A 12,629-nucleotide genomic window follows, 5' to 3' on the forward strand; every position below is an offset into this window, starting at 1 on the left:
ACTAGGCCCTCCCACATCAATCATCAATTAAGAAAATGCCCACAATTTGCCTACAGTTCAGTCTGATGGAGGAAATGCCTCCATTGTGATTTACTTCTTCCCAGATGACTCTAGCTTGTGTCAAATTGGGAAAACAGAAACAAAACCAAAGAAAATAAACAGAACAGCACAGAACCAAAGGAGAGGGAAGCAAAAAGAAAAAAAAATGGCTTTTTTCATTTTTCTGGATTTTGGCTGTGTTCATGGATTATACAGGAGCAGATGGTACAGGATTCCACCTACAGGGTAAGGCTACTGAACATACTATCTGCAAAGAAGCTCATGTAATAGAAGCCAACCCAACAGGTCTATCAGAAAGAATGGAGATGAAATCCCTCTGAGTAAAACACCAATCAGGGCAGAGCTGTGCTCAGAGAATAGTCATCAGAAGATAGTTTACAAAAAGCACACATGGATTGTTAATATAAGGAAGGTTTCCCTACAGTAAATATAAAAAAAAAAAAGTCTAAGCAAATCCTCATTTTCAAAACTTGCATATCGAACTTGTGAAAACTATTTTATTCAAGTAATTTATTCAAAAAAGCATGTATGTTCCAACTGGATTAGTCTACTGGTCAATTAAAGGCAATTTAAATTGCCTCAAAATTTGTTTTTTATAGAAAAAAGAAATATGTTTCTTAAATAAACAGTGTTATGTAAAACTGTTTAGTAATAAAAAGAAAGAAAGAATTGAATGAAGACTGACAAATGGTTATCTTAAGCAGGAGTATGCCTGCCACCTGTGGTCTTACATTCATTTGAAATAGATGCTGGATTCAGGATTCTGAAACTAAGTTTCTATTACTTGAGCTCTAGCAAAATATTAGTTTCTATTGCTTCAATTAGTATAACGTCTTCCTTGTCCATCCAAATCCAGAACCCAACTAAGACATTGTTGTCTCTCAGAATCCTTTCATGGTCTCTACAGTCACATTCCCATGGCTCTGTTGAACCAAGCTGATTGTCTTATATTGACTGGCTGTCTCTCTTTTTCTAAAGATATTTCGAAGTGACTCAGAGTTTATATGTCTATCCCTCTCTGGGTCTAGCCGGCATCCATTATTCTCTCATTCCTTCTTTCTTGATACAAAACATGACCCCCTGTGAGTCCCGTCAGAGATGGTCTGTGGCCTATCCCAGACTCTCTCAGATCTTTCCCCACTCCTGAGCTCACATTGACAGATAGCATCCCCTATGAACCAGAGCACAATCTTGAAAACTGAACAATTACACTTGAGCTGTAAAATGTCTGACACGTGGATATATCTACAGATGCTCTCTCACCTGAATGTAAGTTTCTGGACCTGAAAGTGGATCCAGGGAATGATCCAGAATCCCCACAAAGACATGATAAACTGACTTTGCCTGAATGTCTCCCTCCTTGCTGACAAGTAACCCCAACATGGAGTTTTGCTGGAAGAGCCTGATGATGGCAATACCAGCCTCTTGTTTGCAGTCACAACAACCACCACCAACAGTTTGTGCTGTGGCTTCCTGTTGCTCATAAAGCCACCATCTAACTCTGGGAGGATAACCGGAAATCATCTTAGCCATTGCCATCAGTCTGACACTCATGCTCAGGGAACATCAAGGACAGGGACAGAAATATTGTAAGAGCCAGAGATTGTAAAAGTAACCTTTATTCACCTGATATAATTGTCATCTCAGAGGCTTACTGCTGCATAAGATCACCCTTTCTAGTTCTTTTTGAACTCTGACTGGTTGGTTTAACCCAGCTGCTGTGGCCCAAACTCCTCTCCAAACTGACTGATTCAATCTGGTTTTTCTTGGCTTCTCACTGAATTGCTCTGCTTGGCCTCAAACTAACTCTGGCAATTTGTTCTAATCTTCTGGCTCCTTCTCATTCTCTGGCTTCAACGGACTCTGATGACCTGTGCTAAAATGCATGAACTCATGAACAAATTCTACTGCATTGCACTCACTACATTGACTCCCAGCTTTCTGAACTCCTCTGCACTGAACTCAACTGGCTGAACAGAACTGACTGAACTGCCCTCCCATTAGACATCACTTTCAAATATCACTGCTTCCTTCTATACTAACCTTACTTTTATTGTCTGGGATTAAAGGTGTGTACTAAGGATGTGTCTGTATTCCAACCAGATCACATGGACCTAGAAAGATTGATGAAGATTGCTCTGTGAAGCAGTGTCTTTTAGGTATGACAGGGTCATTCGCACTTATGAACTCATAGCAACTATGATTGCCTGCAGAAGACCAAACCACTCAACATGAATGGTAGGGACCCATGAGGACCACCCCGACTTGAGAAGCCATTGATAGTTAATAGCTGCTGAGAGGGGGAAAGTTGGTTTTCTTCAGTGATGTGGCACCTGAGAGGTTGAGCATGATCTAAGTCAAGAGGCTTTTAATTAATGCTCTGATCTAAATGCTGAAGTGGGTCTGTTTTAATTGTTTATATAATTTTGATTTAGTTTTGGAAGGTTATATGTGGTTGGGAATTCATCCATGTCTTTTAGACTTCCCAACTTTGGAGTATGTAAATTTTGAGTGTTTCCTAATAACCTTCTAAATTTCATCCTAACCTGTCGCAATGACTTTTTTTTGTTTGTTTGTAGAAGAAAGTACACAAAATGTAAAATGTCCTGTCTCCAAGTACTTGTGTAATTCTGTGATTTTCCCTTGCTGTTCTTTCCTGTTTTATAACATTATGATCTGATCAGACTCAAAAATTATTTTGATTATTTTGCTCCTGTTATGGCTTTTTGTGTGTGCGTGTGTGGCCAATAATGTGATTGACCGTGGGTCTGCCTCCCACTCCAGGGTGGCAAAACTGCAGGGAGTGCTGCACTGCATTTCCCCAGTGCTGTAGCAGGGTGGATGCTGGGATTCAGGGAAGCACTGTGACACTACTCCAGGGTTGGCAAAGCTCAGTCTGAGATTCAAGAAAGTCAAAGTTGGTATTCCTGGCTTCCAAGCCTCCAGTCACCTCTGGAAAACCACACAGAGAACTCAGGAATGAAGTGTTGAAGGTCCAGAGGCCCGAGAAGAGGCCAGGACTGGGTGCTCCCAAACTCCTGGACATTCAGGCACCATTGGATCTTGAGGAGTTGAGAACAGAGTCGGGGGGGGCAGAATCTCTGGGCTGAGGATAGCATCTAGCCTGGGGAGGAGGGGAGGAGAGCTCCAGCTTAGCTTAGTGGTGATTGTCCTTAGCTTGGCTGGAGTTGTGACTGGAAGCAGGAGGCTTAGGTTGCAGTGTGGGGAGGCAACAGAAGGCGGCTATCATCCTTGCAGCCAACTTGAGCCACATACCCAGACAAGAGACTTGTTTACAATAGCCTACAACAGCTGAGCACACTCTGATACCATCTTGTTTTAGATACCCAGGATTTTCCCTTGGGTGTGTGAGACTTAAAGGTGTGAGACTTAAGGGCATGACTTAAAGGTGTGACTTACAAGTGAGACATATAAAAGGCAAGAGGCAAACAGAAGAAATTATTAGACACTAGGAATTAGACACTTGTACTTGGAAGAGTACTTGAGACTTGAGACTTGAGACTTGAGACTTGAGACTTGAGACTTGAGACTTGAGGCAGGTAACTTGGAACTGGGAAAGAGACTAGCAACTTAGAACTAGGATTAGGACTTGAGACTTGGTGCTGAAGCCCAGGACCTGAGACGTAGTACTAGGAACTAGGGACTTGGAGAGAAGAAGAGAGACTGAAGAATAAATGGGATTGAATCACACTCTGTCTGGTTTCCATTCTTCGAGTCCATCCTCACTCTCTCTCTTTTGCTGGACCCCGACCCACAGACTGGAGCAGTTTGGGGCAGTGCGGGCTCTAACAATTTAGCCCCCAAGGCTCTCGGCAGTGCGGGTTCCAACATTGATAGAGCTGTCGGCAACATTTTGGCCCCCAAGAGTGGGACAGTGTGGTTCTCAACATTGCAGCTCGGCTTGGTAGTCAAAGACCCCTTCCACACTCCCCACTGCTGTTCTTGATGAAAGAAACAGTCTATGGTTCTAAACTGTATATTGATTGTTCATTGTGGGAAATGAATACATACCATAACAGTTTCTCAGGGTAGACCCAAGATTAAATACCTTTTGCAGGGAGGAATGTCCAGAAAAGGAAGCTTATTGGCTAAACCCTCAGGGCATCTAGGTACCCCATTAGCATGGAAAACTCTGTTCTGGGCCCACATAACCTGTGGTCACATTTCCTTATGTGGGAAATGTGATATATGATCCAGGCCAGGAATTTGGCAGGGAGCAGGAAGGTACTTATCGTCTCAAGTGTGAGTTTCCAGGGTCTCACCTGCTCTACCCTCCAAGGTTCCTGGCATGGTTTATTGTCCCACAGCTTCTCCTTTTCTTTTTATTAAAGGAAATGTGGCAATGGAATTACTGTCTAGTGTTATTTGTAGTGAAATGTCAGGGTGAGGTGGAAGCATCAAAATAAAACACAGCATAGGCCAGAGTGGTAGCACAATATAAGCCAGAGGGGTAACAAGGGGTGGGGACTAGAAAGACAAGGGATTTTTGAGCCAATTAATTGTTCAGTAGATTGCATAGTTTGTGGGGATATTAACATCAGTCTTAAACAACATTTGCTTAATCTATATAGACATCATGTTTTCCTTACTATCATGTAAATTTCCCCAAATTTGGTAGCCATTTGGCTTTGGCAAAAGAGTTTATCTGTCTCTGGAAGGTCCCAAGTCTGTCCTCTGTGAATCTCAGGGTCTGTTTGTCTCGGTAGTCTTCAGTCAGATGATGTGTCTGGATGAAGGCAGCTTCATTGTCCCAGGCAGGCCCAAGGAGATGGTGGGTCAGTCTCTGTCTGGGTCTGTGGAGGCAGTGCTTTTTCTTGTGTAGAGATAAACTTACAGAGTAATCAAAACAGAGGAGCAGAAACCCAGCAAGGAGATATCTGCCAGGGTGGGTAGTGTGTGTTAAGCCTGTAATAGTTTGCTTGGGAGCTCATCATGATCTGTTTTTATGGTCCTAGAAAATTGATTTAGTCTTGGAAGGCATCCTTTAAATCAAGAGTTACCCATTTTGTATTAAGGAAAACAGAGGGAAGAGTTGAGGCTTTATCTGCTTTGGATGGCTGGGGAAGAAAATATGTTAATTATGTGTATAGGATAGGCAGTAACAGCTTGTTTGTAAAAGGAAACTGGCTGTTAATTAAGGACTAAATAATGGTTATCAGACAAGTTGATTTGACCTGTAGGAGTAGATTAAATATGATTTTTGAATCTTAATAAAAATTTTAAATAAGTTGAAACTTTTAGGACAATTTTAGGTTAGAAGGCATGAATGTTAGGGAAAGGGATCCAAGAACTCCCAAAAAGAATGTATATTTCTTGTCTATTAGACAAAACAGGCTTTGGTCACCCTATGTTGCCCTTGAGAGCCTAAGACTGGTATGACCAAGCCCAGGGAGAGAGTGAGGATTGAAAAGAAAAAAGACAAGTAAACAATATTGTAACATGAATCCAGCCAGTGCTAAAGCTGAAGCACCTTTATTTTTTTTCCCACTCTACTTTTATATCCATCTAGGTACATCCAAAGAATACAGTCAGTTCTCAGATCAAAGACAACATAATCAAACAAGGCAATGAACAAAGAGATCACACAAGGTACTAATCAAACAAAGCAATTAAAAAGTCCCTGAAGTCAATGGATCTGGGGGCTTAGGATTACCAAGAAAAAAGGAAAGTCACACATTCCTGGCTGTGTTTACCTTGATTTTTCCATTAGCCCAAATGCAAATACTCTTCTCTGATCCTACTTCCTCCTCTGAGCCCAGTGACAGATACTTAACAAAATTCTATAAGGAGCACCAAGAGTTCTGCACATCTCCCTCTTTTTTATTTCATAAACAAGACTGTGTCTGTCTTAGGTTGTTCTGACAAAAATGCCTTTCTTACCCATCTTGGAATATGCGTTTTCAAAAGTAATGCTATTCTGTTTTAGGTTGGTAAGGCACTGTCCAGACACTTAGCCATCATTGACTGCCAGTCTGATAAATTAGTAACTCTGTTTAGGAATCCATGTTTAGTTTCAAGCCACGTGTTTTGTCCCCCAACATATTGATGTTTGTAGAAGCAAGTTTTATCACAATGGTCAGGAACAGAAATATTCCTAGAACAAGAAGGGATAACATGATTAAGATATACAAGCAATTCTTGAAGTTTGACCAAGATAAAAATAGTGTCATTAAGCTATGAATAATTTTATCAACAATATCTGCAGCATCAAAGCTCAGTGGAGCAGCATTTTTTAAATTCATAATCTCTGTATGCAAAGTTAAAACATCCAGAGAAGTGTTAGAATTATGCCAAATACCCTGCAAGTGTCTTTTAACTTTTTCTCAATTATAGTGACTGTCATTGTAAATTCTAAAAATAACACAAATCCATTGGTATTTAGCATGACACTCAAGATGGCTTCTTACTCTTAAACTCTGAATCTTCTTCCAATAATTTGAATTATATCATAAAGAGCATCAATCCATTGTTCCAAATACCTATCTAAATTCTCTTGAATACTCTGAGCATTAGTAACATTTTTTGCTAGATGATTAACAAAAGTAGCTGTCTTAACTCCTTGTGTCAAAGCAATTGCAGAAGCAGTGGTGCTATTAATGTAATTAAAACTGTTATAACAGCAATAATCAAGCCCTCTACCCTCTTGCTTCTGCTTAAAGCCTGACTCACTTCTTCCAGTATTTGCAAGCTTTTTTTTTTTCAGAATACAAAGGTTCTGTAAAATTAATGGGCAATAAAACAAAAGCTGGTTGATAAACCACCATAACCAATTAATAAGAGATTAGGAGCCTTAACACATGTGCTAACATTTGTTTAAAATCCAGATTCTGTCCCAATTTTGTCTATTGTTAATGTAACTTCATAGAGAGCTGCAGCTAACTTCCAGATATGCTGTTTGAAATGGCCTGCTTCTGATTGCCAAAGGCCTATGGACATTTCCTTTTGCCCAGTGTTTGATTGAATTCCTGCCCAATCAATAATTCTCATATTATTGGAAACATCAAACCACATTAGAAATTGATTTTAACATTCTCTCCATTTAACAACTTTGTTAAATGTCTGTTTCACATTCTCTGTGGGTTCAGACTCACAAGGTCGTATTCCATGAGGATCAAGGGCAGAACCTTCATAATGTTTAAGCATGCCCATCTCTATGCTTTGAGTTATGGTTTGTGAAATGTTCTTCTTCAGATTTTGAGGAAGCACAGAAATACACCCACCATTTGTACTATTCTTCACAAAGCAAACAGGAATCCCATCACCAAATGCATTGAAAGTCATGATCTTATTATAAGTTGATTCCTCTGTCCAGGGAGATCCAAGAAGTTGAGTATCATCACTGGTCATGAGCATCTCCAATCTAGACCACATTGCTGGATGTATCAGTGGTGTGTCAGGAACATAGGCCCAGTGGACTTCACTGTGTGCAGGAGCTATCATCATCATCATCAGTAAGGGAATCAGTAGGAACATGGGATTGTTTCATTTGTTGTACCAGCCTCTCTGGAAGCCATTATGCCCCATTTTCTTCCTGTGAAAAAAAAAAAAAACATAAAAGTGACCTCGTCCCCATATGAGTACAGGGTGGGATCCATGCCATTGCCCTGCCATAGGATCCTTCCATTTCACTGAAGTATACACAGTGGAAGTGTGAGAATGCCAAAAGTGCTCAGCAGCTGAGCATCCAAATTTTTAAATTTTTAAAATATAAAGAGCATGGTTTGAATAATCCTGTGGTGTACAGGGATATAATTCTAATTCCCCCTTTTTTAATTTTATGAAGATAATGTTTTAAAGTTCCATGGGCCCATTCCACAATACCTTGTCCTTGAGGATTATAAGGAATCCCAGCAATATGGGTAATACTAAATTGCCAACAGAAATTATCAAATGCTTGACTGTAATAACCAGTTCCATTATCTGTTTTAATCTGATTTGGGACACCCAGCATAGAGAAATAATGTAGGCAATGAGTAATTACATATTTTAGTTGCTTCTCCTGTTAAAGCAGTTGCAACAAGAAAACCTGAGAAGGTGTTGTTAGATCTAAAGATCCAAAACCAGGAGGAGTATTCCCCCAGAAACACTCACGGATGGGATTTGATGCAATAACATGAGGTTTTTGATGATAAGATGACAACCAGTATACTGGGGTTCTCCTGCATGCAGGCAAGAACCCTGAATTAGAGCTAAAGGGCAGCTTATATACCATCTTTACAGAATTTATGAGGGCAGTTATACAATTACCTCTTAAACAATAGCCACAAAGGCTAAATTTCAAACAGCCATTCCCAGGCCTGGTTTTTGTTCCCAGGCCCAGTTGCTAAATAACTCAAATTTGCACCTTATCTTTTACAACAAAGAGGGTCAGGTTAAGTGGCTCCTGTTTACCCAGGTTTACTGTGTTAAGGGCTCATAAACTCCTATTTTGGGTCTTTCTTTCTGGAATGTTTGTTTGAGTCTTTGAAATGTGCTGCTCCCAGGATGTGTCCCTGGGGGAAGTTAATGTTTGGGTTTAAAACTGAAATTGGAGCTTCTTTTCAATCTTAAGTTTCTACAGTGTCAATAATCACATGTACATATTTTAATTTTCCAAAATCAGAAGTATGAGTAACACCCATTTGCCCTAATTGATTAGGTACTAGTGTGCAAGGATTAGCAGCATTATCTGGTACAGGAAGAAACTGAGGACATTCAGGGCAAGTCCTTACAATTTTATATGCACATTCTTTAGAAATACCAAATTGTTGTCTCAAGTTATTACTATTTTAATAATGTAATGATTAAGAGTGTTTAGATTAGTTCCTGTGTAAAACCTAGAATCTGCCTGATATGCAAATCTGCTGTGGCACTGCCCTCACTAAGGGGTTCGGGCAGTCCAGTTTGAGCTCTTAAATGTCCTATAAAGTAAGGAACAATTCATTCTTTCAAATTAAGTTGTATTTGCATAAATAATTGCAAAATTTAAGAATTATCAGTATCTATAAAGGGAATGGCTTCAAGCAATTGTAAGCCATGAGCTATATATTGGCTATCAATATACAAATTAAAAGTTTGATTTTTCAACATTTCAAAAACAGCAGTTATAGCACATAACTCAATTATCTGTGCTGAAGCAGGGGAAAACTCAAGAGAATAAATATGTGATCGAATTACATATGCTGCTTTCCCATTAGATGAGCCATCTGTAAATACAGTAAGTGCATTCTCTATGGGCTGCATGTATAAATTTATAGGAAATACAAAAGCATGCATAGAAGTAAATTGTAGCAACTTGTCTTTTGGATAATGATTATCAATTTTTCCTGGAAAGCATGCACATGCAATAGGCCAAATTAACTGCTGTTTGGAATAAGGAATAAATATTTCATCAGGTAGTAATCAAACTAGGGGGGCTTATCAGGATTACCAAGACAAAAGGAAAGTGTAAACAAGGCTGTGTTTACCTTGATCCTTGCATTAGCCCAAATGCAAATACTCTTTCCTACTTCCTCCAAGTACTTTCCAAATTTCTATAAACAGCACCAAGAGCTCTTCACACTGGTATAGCCCTGAATGGACCAACTGTCAAAGGTTTCCCAGCAACCCACAGAGAGACTTTTCAGGGACCAAGTGGAAGCCAATCTCAATACCTATCTAATGCTTGCATACAAAACTGCTAGCACTACTCTCAGGCACCATCTGGGGTCACACCCTCAGGCCCTACCTGGTGCCATCCTTATACTTTTATGAAAGCAACCACTAAGCCCCTTTGGCATCAGAGGTAGAAAAATAAGTTTTACTCATTCAATACCAACTTTTTTCCTACTATAGTGCCTGCTTATGTCACTGATTTCCTGGGTCCATCTGATATCATAACTGCCAGTGTATCTCTCTGCCCACTTCTAATGATGGTCTCAACTCATCTGCCTCTAGCCTTGATCCCCATGTATCCCCCAGAGAAGGCAGTGGCAGGTAATGGAGTGCCCATAATGAGGTCACCATTGAAACAACCCCGTTGTCACTAAGATCCAAATGACCAAGTACACGCCCACTTCATCTTTTCAGAACACATGTTTACCAAAAGGTTGTTGTCTTTATCGTACCTTGAATAACTTTGGGTTTGACTCAGCAAGTAAACACCACCAAGCTTGATGCTCAGAGTTCAATGCCTAAAGTCCACATGATCAAAGAAGAGAATCAAGTCCCTACAAGTTGACTTCTGACTTCTACTTAGATACTGTGGCACATGCACATGTAGTGTGCACATACATACACACACACACACGTTCATTATTAATTAATTAATTAATTGTTGGGATTTTTGTTTGTTTTTTGAGACAGGATTTCTCTATGTAACAAGCCCTGGCTGTCCTAGACTCGTTTTGTAGACCAGACCAGCCTTGAACTCAGAGATCCACCTGCTTCTGCCTCCTAAGTGCTGGGATTAAAGGTATGTGCCACCATATCCAGAAATGTTAGATTTTTAAAAAGAAATTTAGTAAGATAAGATCAGTATGGTCACTTATTCTTCCTCTTCTCATAGCCTCAGCATCCCAGGGTCAGCCTATGCTCTCCACACTGGAGTTGACCTAAATCTCTGCCATTAACCTTCCCTCTGCCTACTAAGAGCAAGCCCTGAAAAAAATCAAGAAATGCTGCTTTAAAATATCTAATGCACCTTCAAAAGAAACTGTTACTTCATAAGCACCCACTGTGCACAGCTTGTATGGAGGCTAAGATACAGGACACCCACAGACTGGAATTAGAGAGTTTGAACCAAAGGTCTTTCACTCATGTGCTCCATGCCTGCCCTGTGCCCTGTGGGAAACATGGATACTAATTACAGAAGCACACTGTATCCTGGTGACCCTCCCTAAGGGTCTTAATGGGAACCCAGTAGGAGCCTTTGCCAGTTAGAAGCCTTCTGACAACTAGAGTCTCCACATATTGGTAGTTCAGGTTGTTATATCACAAAATTCCTACAATTCCTTCACCAACATTCTGAGTTAGTCTCCTCTAGTCTGTGAAAAGATCTGCTAAAATATAGCTGTGGTTTTCTACCCTTTTCCAAGCTATACATAAACAGGGAAAGTTGCCTATCCTAACCTCAAGTTGAGGCTCCTTTTAGAACTCTGCACACCCATCAGTAGTGGCACACGCCTTTATTCCCAGTGCTCAGTAAGCAGAGGCAGGTGGATCTCTGTGAGTTTGAGGCCAACCTAGTCTACAGAGTGAGTTGTTCCAGGATAGCCAGGGCTACACATAGAAACTCTGTCTGTAGAGAGAGAGAGAGAGAGAGAGAGAGAGAGAGAGAGAGAGAGAGAGAGCGAGAGAGAGAGAGAGAGAGACAAGGAGAAGGAAGAAAAAAGGGAGGGAGGAAAGGAGTCAGGAAAACTGCATATGAAGACACAGTACAAGACCAATCTAGGCTCAGGTGCTCACCTTAGTCTCATGCTGAGATTTTCATCCACTTCTACCAGAAAGTCAGCACCCACAGATCCTTCTTGCCATGCAATCTTCCAGTCCACAGATTTGGAATCCTTCTTGTTTTCCTTACTAATATTTTTCTCTTAATAAAAAAAATTAAACAATCTAGACTCTAGAGATCCAGAAATGACTCTGTGGTTAAGAGCACTTGTTGCTCTTGTGGAGGACCCAAGTTTTATTCCCAGGACCACACTGTGGCTCACAACCATGTGTAACCACATTTCCAAAGGACTCCTCTATATCTTCTGGCATCTTTGGACACTGTGTGCATGTGTTGCACAGACTTAAATGCTAGAAAAACATTTAAATACATAAAATTTTAACACAATATAATCCTTAAAGAAATAAAAAAAATAATCTTTTTTTAAAGATTCAACCCTGGGCTGGAAAGATGGCTCAGTGGTTAAGATCACTAACCTTTTCCAGAGGCCCTGAGTTCAGTTCCCAGCAACCACATGATGGCTCACAACCATCTGTAATAGGATTTGATGCCCTCTTCTGTTGTGTCTGAAGACAGTGACAGTGTACTCATATACATAAAATAAGTAAATAAATCTTTAAAAATATTCAATGTCTGAAGCCATGTTTTGTGTATTATTCCAGTGAAATCTAAGAATTTGAATTCTGTCACAGACCACAATATTTACATCTATGAGGGCTCTTTTCATGTGCTCAGCCATCCAAATATAGATTTTTAGTTCTAGATTTGATCTTCTGGACTCAGACATGGACAGTCTCCAGATAATGGTCACAGTTTCCAGTATGGTATACCTCTCACTGTAGCCTTTTAACTGTGTATTGTAGGTAGCCTGTTCACCTCATCCACTGAACTCCTCAGCTTGATCCACCAAAACCTCTTTGACTGCATCATATCCATGGAGCACCAGAACTCTGCGAGGCTTTAAGTATTTCAAATTAAGCCTGATACTCAGAGATTTTACTCTTTGCCCATGCTGTGGGTATTGCAACACAGATAGGGTCAATGTTAGGAGGAAGGTTTGGGAGGTGAAAGACTCAACTAGACAAATAGGAGCAAAGACCATCCTTTGTACTTGGGAGTATAAAGGTAGTATTTCAGC

The 12,629-nt window shown here is 40.2% G+C and overlaps 1 long non-coding RNA gene across 2 annotated transcripts; it reads right to left on the minus strand.

The window, feature by feature from the left end:
* Positions 1-5,537: 5,537 nt before the first annotated feature.
* LOC143441507 (uncharacterized) lies at positions 5,538-12,487 on the minus strand. Of its 2 annotated transcripts, XR_013108995.1 has the most exons (4): positions 12,322-12,487; positions 11,506-11,632; positions 7,302-7,612; positions 5,538-6,175 (listed from the first exon to the last, which is right to left on the minus strand). It is a non-coding gene; the product is annotated as an uncharacterized LOC143441507 (long non-coding RNA). The 2 variants fall into 2 exon arrangements; XR_013108994.1 differs by having other exon boundaries at positions 11,506-12,487.
* Positions 12,488-12,629: the final 142 nt, after the last annotated feature.

Source organism: Arvicanthis niloticus, chromosome 1 (assembly GCF_011762505.2).
Source record: "Arvicanthis niloticus isolate mArvNil1 chromosome 1, mArvNil1.pat.X, whole genome shotgun sequence".
NCBI classification, from domain to species: Eukaryota; Metazoa; Chordata; class Mammalia; order Rodentia; family Muridae; genus Arvicanthis; species Arvicanthis niloticus.